We start from the raw sequence: 8,329 nt of genomic DNA, 5'->3' as shown, positions 1-8,329 counted from the left end.
AGGCATGCAGTATCCCCACAATCAAGTAGCATAAATCCAGCTTAAATGCATCTTCATGGTTTGTACAATCCTTTAGAGCATCTTCCAACTGACCAAAGTTAACCTTTACATCACTATTAAACTATTCCTTGATGATCCAGTCACTGGTAAGATGCTCTTTCAACTCATCTGTGGACAGCGTCTTGCCAAAATTCAAGCTGATAACCAGGGCAAACTCCACATTTCCGAATCTACATAGACTGTTGCCCACGTTGAACTGACTCTCTTTAAGCTTCTTGATTTCAACCTTACACAACATCAACCGGTGCAATGGAACCCTAGAAAAATTGAAGGCCTTCACCTTGAAGAATTTTCCCAATGGGCATGCCTTTGCCCTTTCAATCAACCCATGCCACTGAAAATGCTCTATAAGGGTCTCCATGTGAGCACTCCCCCTATAAGTAACACGGGCTGGAAAGTGCTTCCCCAACAGTACAATAAGGTCAGGCATCTGAAACAACAACAACAAAAAAACGGTTATAAAATATTTGTAAGTAATCTGCTAACCATCGAGGCTTATCGAGTCATGCCGAGGTAATACAGTTTCAAAGGAAATCTATTTTCATCAAGCCCTATCGAGTCCTATTGAGTACTGTCAAGGTGATCAATTTCAAAGCCTATCACTTATTCATCGAGTCCTATCGAGCCTTATCGAGTACTGTCGAGGTGATAAGTTTCAAATCTTATGGATGGGTCATCGAGGCCTATCTAGCCCTATCAAGTACTATAGAGGCCATATATTTTAAATCCTATGGATAATCCATCGAAGCCTATCCCGACTTGTCGAGGTACCCTAAAATCCCAAAGTTTGATTTCCTATTGATTTGAATCGAGGCATGTCGAGGTCTATCGAGGTAATGCTACAAGTATAGTTTTCCATCCCATCGAGGCCTATCGAGTCCCATAGATTTCTATCTAGGTGAATGATAAACTTTGAAAAAAAAACCTAGATCTAAGTATTCTCAGCCCCGATCTACCAAAAAGCATAAAAATCATCCAAAAAACTTGCACAGACCAAAAAAAGCAGTATCAATAAAAAAAAATAGTTCGAGCATGTTGCCCCTCGATTTGGTCAATGACACAGAGTCACAAAAAATTATATGAATTAGAGAACTGAATGTGATAATGTAAACGACACAAGGATTTTATAGTGGTTCGACCCCAGACATTTGTAATAATCTACGTCCACTTTGTGTTTTTATTGATGTAAAACCCTAAAATTTGCGATCAGCGAACAAGGGTGAACTGAGGTTCACAAGTCTTGAAGCTTGATACAAGTGTTGCGTATAAAATCACTATTTCTCTCTGAATACAAAATATTGTGCCTGAAAAAAATGAATCTTATGAGTCCTATTTATAGACTCATGGATGTACACATGGGCTTATGGGTCGTGTTTAACTGATATCTCAAATAATGGTATTTACATTTAAAATAGTTAAATATCTCAGAAATATCTAACTTATAACTGTTTTTGAGTGCTTGTCTTAGTCCCACGAGTAACTCTGGTCGTATGCCTCTGCATCCATTCTTTTCCTGCTGCTCAGCACATTCCTCGCGCCTATTAAGCAACTTAATTTCCTCTTAACACTCTGGTCATCAGTCGACCAGGCTTTCATTAATAATAACCATGTGATGCTTATGTTCAACATGCCACGCCATCATACAAATATTTTGGGAAACATTTTCCCCCCAAGTTTATTTTAATGCAAACAACATTTAATAAACTTACTAGACTAGCATTCTTGCTGACCCGTCACATTTGACCGTACTTACTTTCTCGAAAAGGTAAGTAATCATGACCCTTTCGGTCCTCCAGGCACGATTTGATGGTTATTGCTATTTCCCATGCAAAAACCCTCAAATTTCATCATTACGTGTCAAATACCCCTGATCGATATAAATACCCCTCTTCTTCCTTCATTTCACTTTCACACGACCATTCTCTCTCTTCAAGAACACTCAGAAAAAACCTCCAAGAACTTCAGACATTTTAGTGCTATTTGAGGCATCTTCGAGCAACTCCAAGAAATTTCTTCATGATTTCTTCAACAATCTTTACTCCAAGTAAGTTTTCAAACGCATCCTATTGACTTTGTAGCAATTTTCCTGCATTTTGGTTGTGATTAGTCTGTTATCATAACTGGGTTTTGCATGTTCTTGAGGGTAATCGGTTTTGGGTAAAATGCATAGGATTTTATGGGATAAAATAGGGATTTAGGCAATTTATGGCACATAATGATGTTTAGGAAGGGTCTTTAGGTATATTGTCACTGATTCAGGCACAAAATCGAAGTAAAAAGTTGATTTTTAGTATTTCAGAAAAAGTTGGGTTTTTCTCGCCCGTTTACGAAGTTGAAAAGTTTTTTTGAAAAAACTTTTCACATTCACTTTTTGATCTGTTTTTCCAACCTCCTCGCAGGTTGTTTGTGTTTTTACTAGGATGCTGCTGGTGTTGGGAATAGTGCCCTTAAAACAATTGTAGTTGATAAATATTTAAATGAAATAAATAATTGAATTGAATTATTATAAATATAGACTATGTCCTATATTATATGATAATATTAAGTGAATATCAGAAAATTTTAAAGTTTATCTATGTGGTCTTAATCTCATATTGGTATGGGAGGATCGAGATTAAGATAATAAACTTAAATATTTTCCAGTAAAATAAAGTTATGAAATCTTTAGATTAATTACTGCTAGTACGGTACACTAGTATTATGAATGCATGTGACCTAGATCCGAGTTACTAGTGTAGTAGGACACTTTAGTAGAGGTACTTTGCATGCTGAGAGTATGTAGAACTGTACCAGATATCATTTGTTAATACTTGTTTAAAAACCGTTTCATAGTATTAATCAGACACATTCAACGATGATCATATACACGATGATCTTAATCCTGAGGTTACTATGAACTGCTATATATGTCATCTGATCCTTTGATTCATGCATTAAGGTTTGACATCAGAATATTGTTTTGGAGACTCAATGATTGATATGGCTGGGGACATAGTTTAACAAATATAGTATCTATACCTTCTTATAGATAAAATAATAGTTCCCTATTGGGTTGACTTTTGGAAGTGAAAAGGATATGAGTGCTCACATTGCAAACTTCTTGTGACACAACCTTCACTAGTAAAGTCAATGGTACTCTATGAACAAGATATAGCTAAAAGGGTAAAACAGTAATTTTATTCCCTTTCAATTATGAACCATTAATAGAGGATTAACGTTGTATGTGATGATTATATCAATGGACACTTTATTATTTAATAAAGTACTCAGTAAATATATGTCTATAATTATCAAGAGTTAAATCTCATATTTATAGTGGAGTAATCATGAGATTAATAAATATAATTATTTAATCAAAGAGCTTTTATTAATAATCTAATATTTATTGGAGCTTGATATTATAGGTCCATAGGTCCCCATGGTGGTTTTATCAACACCATATCAAGGTAAGAGTTGATACAATGGTATAATTGTAATTTATGAATTTGGAAATGAATTTTATTCTTCGAGTCAAGTATACAATTATATGATAATTGAGGTTAAATAATTAATTTGGAATTAATTATTAATTTTTGAAATATATTTATTAATTTAAATATATAAAATTTTGAATTTCATATATATAAATTAATTAATTAATTTTTGAAAATAATTATTTTATTTTAGTGGGAGAAAATAAAATTAGTTAGTCAAAAATAGTTTTTGATTTATTTAATTTTAAAAAGATGATGATAATGATGATCATCAATTTGAATTTTGAATTTTGAATTTAAAATTTAAATTTTGAAATATTGTTGTCATCTTTTCCTTAAAAAGATTAATATCTTTGTAGAGTCCAAGAATTTTACTTAGCTAGTCAGATAGTAGTAGTACTAGTAATAGCTAGTAGTAGTTATAGTATGTTATTACTGTGGATTTTGGTTCAAGCCGGAACTTAGTTGGAAACTCCTAGCAATAGTTATGATTTTATAAGTTTAACCTATAGTTTAAGAATATTAATTATAACATAAGGTTTGATTAATATTGTTGGTTATTAATATGATAATTATTATAACCTAAGGTTTAGATAGAGCTAATAAGAATATGACATTTGTCATGAGCATGGTTATTCTTAAGGTTTAGATAGAGCCAATAGGAATATGACACTTGTCATATGTATGATTATTAATGAATTATTATTTTAATGATAAAATAAGGGAAATATAAGACTTAGTCTTCACTATAATTTTTTTTTAGGAGCATGACATTTGTTACAATTTTATTTATTTGAGATTTAGATAATTAAATAGATTTTTCGTAACTTTAGGGTACTGTAACTTCCAACCTATTTTTGACCCAGTTATATTATGAATTTCGAAAAATAGTATTTCTAAAAAGTTGTAGATAATTGAAGTAGCTTCTAACGGTATAAAGAGAGTCTAAATCGAATTCCTACATCTCCATATATGTTGATTTTACTACAGGTGAGTTTAGAGTTACGAGATTTAGGGAGTTAGAAGTTAGGATTCTATTTGTTTTTATTATTTTTGTTTTAAAAATCAAGCTTTGACTCCTTAAACCTCTATCGAAACAATTTGACCAAGTCCTAAGCCTTTGGCTGAAGAATATTCAAATATTTTCAATTAAATTCATTATTTTTATTCAAAGCCAAAAAGAAGATTTTTATTCCTATAACTCTATAAATAGGACCTAGCACCAAGCCTTTTCATTCATTCTTCAAGCATTGATTAGAGCCTTCCAGGTGCTAGTGAGACTATAGAGTGATAAACACTTGGGTTGGGGTTATAAGCTTAATCATTATAAGCTTCATAAACACTCGGGAAGTAAGGTTTATAGTATATTTCGGTTTCGAGGAGTAGTTCGGTCATAGAAGCATTAAAGGTATTCCAAATTCTAGTTCATTTCTGTATTGTTTCCTTAAGTTCTTATAGTTTTTCTACTCAAATCCTAACTCGTATTCTCTATTCTTGTTTAGGCATCTAAGTTCTTCGAACTTAAGGTTTTCGTTGGTAAGTATCGTTTCGATGGTGTAGTTTATTCTTTCCATCTCTTTTCTTTAGTATACCCACCTCTCTATTATGGTTTTTAGGAATGTTCCAAAGTCCCGATCTTGTTCTCATATTCCGGTATTTTGGTAAGGAAAATAGGATAGGATTTTATATGTTATGTGTTATCTTATGATTTAAGTGTTATGTATATGTTATATGTTATATTGTGTATGTTTGTAGACTTGGGCATATGACCTGTATAACTAACAAGCCCCAATAAATTTATGGGCATATGACTTGCTTAGCTAGCAAGCCCCACAAATCTAATGGGCATATGACTTGTTTAGTTTATGAGACCCCAAGTAATAATGGCCATTATAGTATATGTGACATATGTTATGATATGTTTTAGTATATGTTGATATGAATTTTATGTATATGATTTATGTGTTAGATTTTCCTTGCTGGGCATTAGGCTCATTCCTTTATGTGTTTATGTGCAGGAAAATAGCTTTGGTGGTAGGAAAGATTCTTGGAAGCTTGGGGATGTGTATTGAGGCGGGATGGAATCGATAGACCGAGCGTTCGATTCGAGGATGAAGTCTCTTTAAATTTTATATGTATTTTCCGCACTTTATTATGTAATCCATTTTATTTAAAATTATGTTATGTTTTTCTTTTAAAAACAATGGGATCCCATATCCTACTTTAAATTGTATGTAGTTTAACATTTGTTTTACAAGTTTTTAATGAAGTTATGATTATTTCACTTGTAAGTTTTATTAAAAAAATTAGTGTCTATGTATAGCAGTCATTAATGGTCCAAAGTCTAGAGTAGTTGGGTCATTACAGATGGTATCAGAGCAACGGTTCATTCGCATGAAGTTCTCCTCGATACACACACTCAAAGCTCTGAATCTAACTGCCAATGTAAGTGTTTATGTTTTAGTTGTTTTGATTATGTGTTTAGTTAACGTTTTAGCCCTTATGTTTTCAATTAAGAATATTTGTAAATTAGTTTATTTTTTGTTATTTATTTTATTTATTATCTTTGCATTTATGATTGTACATAGTGAAAACTTTTTTTCCAAATAAATACCATTGTTATTTTTGAATGACATGTATGAGTTTGATTTTTTTTTCTACAATCATGATGAATAATAAATAAAATAAATAATGACTAAGTTCGGTGAGGGTGGATACAAATCAATGAACCAAGTTTCTATATTGAGAGTTAGGGGGCCATAGTAGTGGGAACGATTTTACTGATCCCAGCCCTCCCTCAATATGGTTAACTTTGGAACAAAGATGAGTTTCGAGCCTAAGAATTTAGTCATATAGGATGATTAGAAACAAACTTAGAAAATAAAGATGGCTTGTTTTTCTAAGTATTGAAACCCACTCTAAATAATAAAGAAGACTTATAAAATTTTCATAAAAAGCATAATCAATAGGTTTGAGATATGTTTGTTTTAGAATAAGTTTTGCCTTAAAGCCTAATAGGTAAAGTTCTAACATGTTTCTTTCAACTGTTAGAACTCTGCTGCAATGTCGCTCCGAAGATCTGCACACACCAACGGAAACGCCTCCAACGCTGCTCCAGTGAGCAATGAAGCCCCTCCAGTTCGCAGAAGGGGAGTGCGTTCTACTGCCAGTCGCAACGCGCCGGCACCGCCAGCTGACAACACTGCGGAGATCGCCAGACTACGACAATAAGTCGAGGAACTTTTGCAGCAACAACGACAACAAGCTCAGCCTCAGACTCAGACTCAGCCTCTGCCTCAGCCGCAGCAACAACAAATGGCCTCAGCACCCCAACAAGTTGGTCCATATGGGGGATGGCCAGTGGCGAACTACGCGCCATATCCAGTACAAAACATGGAGCCAGTTTATGAGAGGTTCCGCAAGCAGCACGCTCCAAACTTCGAAGGGACTACAGACCCCTTTGAGGCAGAAGAGTGGCTAAGGAATGTGGAGCCAATCTGACGCACATGAATCTCAATAATGCGGACCGTATATCCTGCGTCTCGTCGTTGCTTAAGAAGGATGCCAGGATATGGTGGGACTTGGTCTAGCAATCGCATGATGTTGCCACCATGACATGGACTCGATTTGTGGAGCTGTTCCACAAGAAGTATTACAATTCGACTGTACTAGCTATGAGAGTAGAGGAGTTCGTCAACTTGAAGCAAGGTAGTTTATCAGTGGCAGAATATGCTCGTCAGTTCGATCGCCTAGCTAAGTTCGCATCTGAGATGGTTCCAACCGATTTTCTGAGGGTGAACAAGTTTATTAGAGGACTTCGACCGAAGATCAAGATGGGGTTAAGCTAGCAAACTCGGGGAATACTACGTATGCCGACGTTCTTGAGACGGCAATAGAAGTAGAGAGGCTGCAGGCTAATGTAAGTAAAGAAGAATCCAGTAAGCCTGAGCCTAGACAGCAGAGTCAACCTCAGACTAGTCAGAACAACAACCATAATAGCAACCATCAGTCCTGCAACAACTGTAACGGTCAGAAGAGAAGGCATCCTGATAACAAGCATTCTGACAGCGATAAGAGGGCATGGACAAATAATGGGGGAAATAGGCCGGGTTATGTGGAATACTCACCATGTGCTAAGTGTCAGAAGAAACATCCAGGAGAATGCCGCGCAAAAACCAAGGAATGTTTTAACTGTGGTCAGGAAGGACACTGGAAAAGAGATTGTCCTCAGCGCAAGCCAGAAGGAAAGAAAGACGACAAGATGGTTCCTGCTAGGGTTTTTACCTTAACCCAAGGAGAGGCTGATGCTAGCAATAAGGTGGTCACAGGTCAGGTTTCTATCCTCAATAACTTATGCTCTGTATTATTTGATTCAGGATCCACTCATTCATATATCTCGTTAGGAATGATAGAAAAACTAGACAAACCTTGTGAAATATTTAGAACTAGGTTTGTAACCGAGTTGCCTTCGGGCAAAGTAGTTCTATCATCACAGATAGTACGAGGCGTACCGATCAAGATTGAGGATGTAGAACTAGAAGGAGACCTGATAGAACTGGTGATCAAGGACTTCGACGTAATACTAGGCATGGACTGGCTAGCACGGTATGGCACAACCATCGACTGCAAACGCAAGAAAGTGATGTTTGAGACTCCTGACGGCCAGAAACTATGCTTCATGGGACAAGCTTTAGGATTACGCACCCCGTTAGTATCATCTCTTAAAGCTCAAAGAATGATGGAAAAAGGATGTCAAGCATTCTTAGCCAGCATCACAGATGTGGTAAAGGAGACAC

Source organism: Humulus lupulus, chromosome 7, assembly GCF_963169125.1.
Source record: "Humulus lupulus chromosome 7, drHumLupu1.1, whole genome shotgun sequence".
NCBI classification, from domain to species: Eukaryota; Viridiplantae; Streptophyta; class Magnoliopsida; order Rosales; family Cannabaceae; genus Humulus; species Humulus lupulus.
This window is presented reverse-complemented; position numbering follows the sequence as displayed.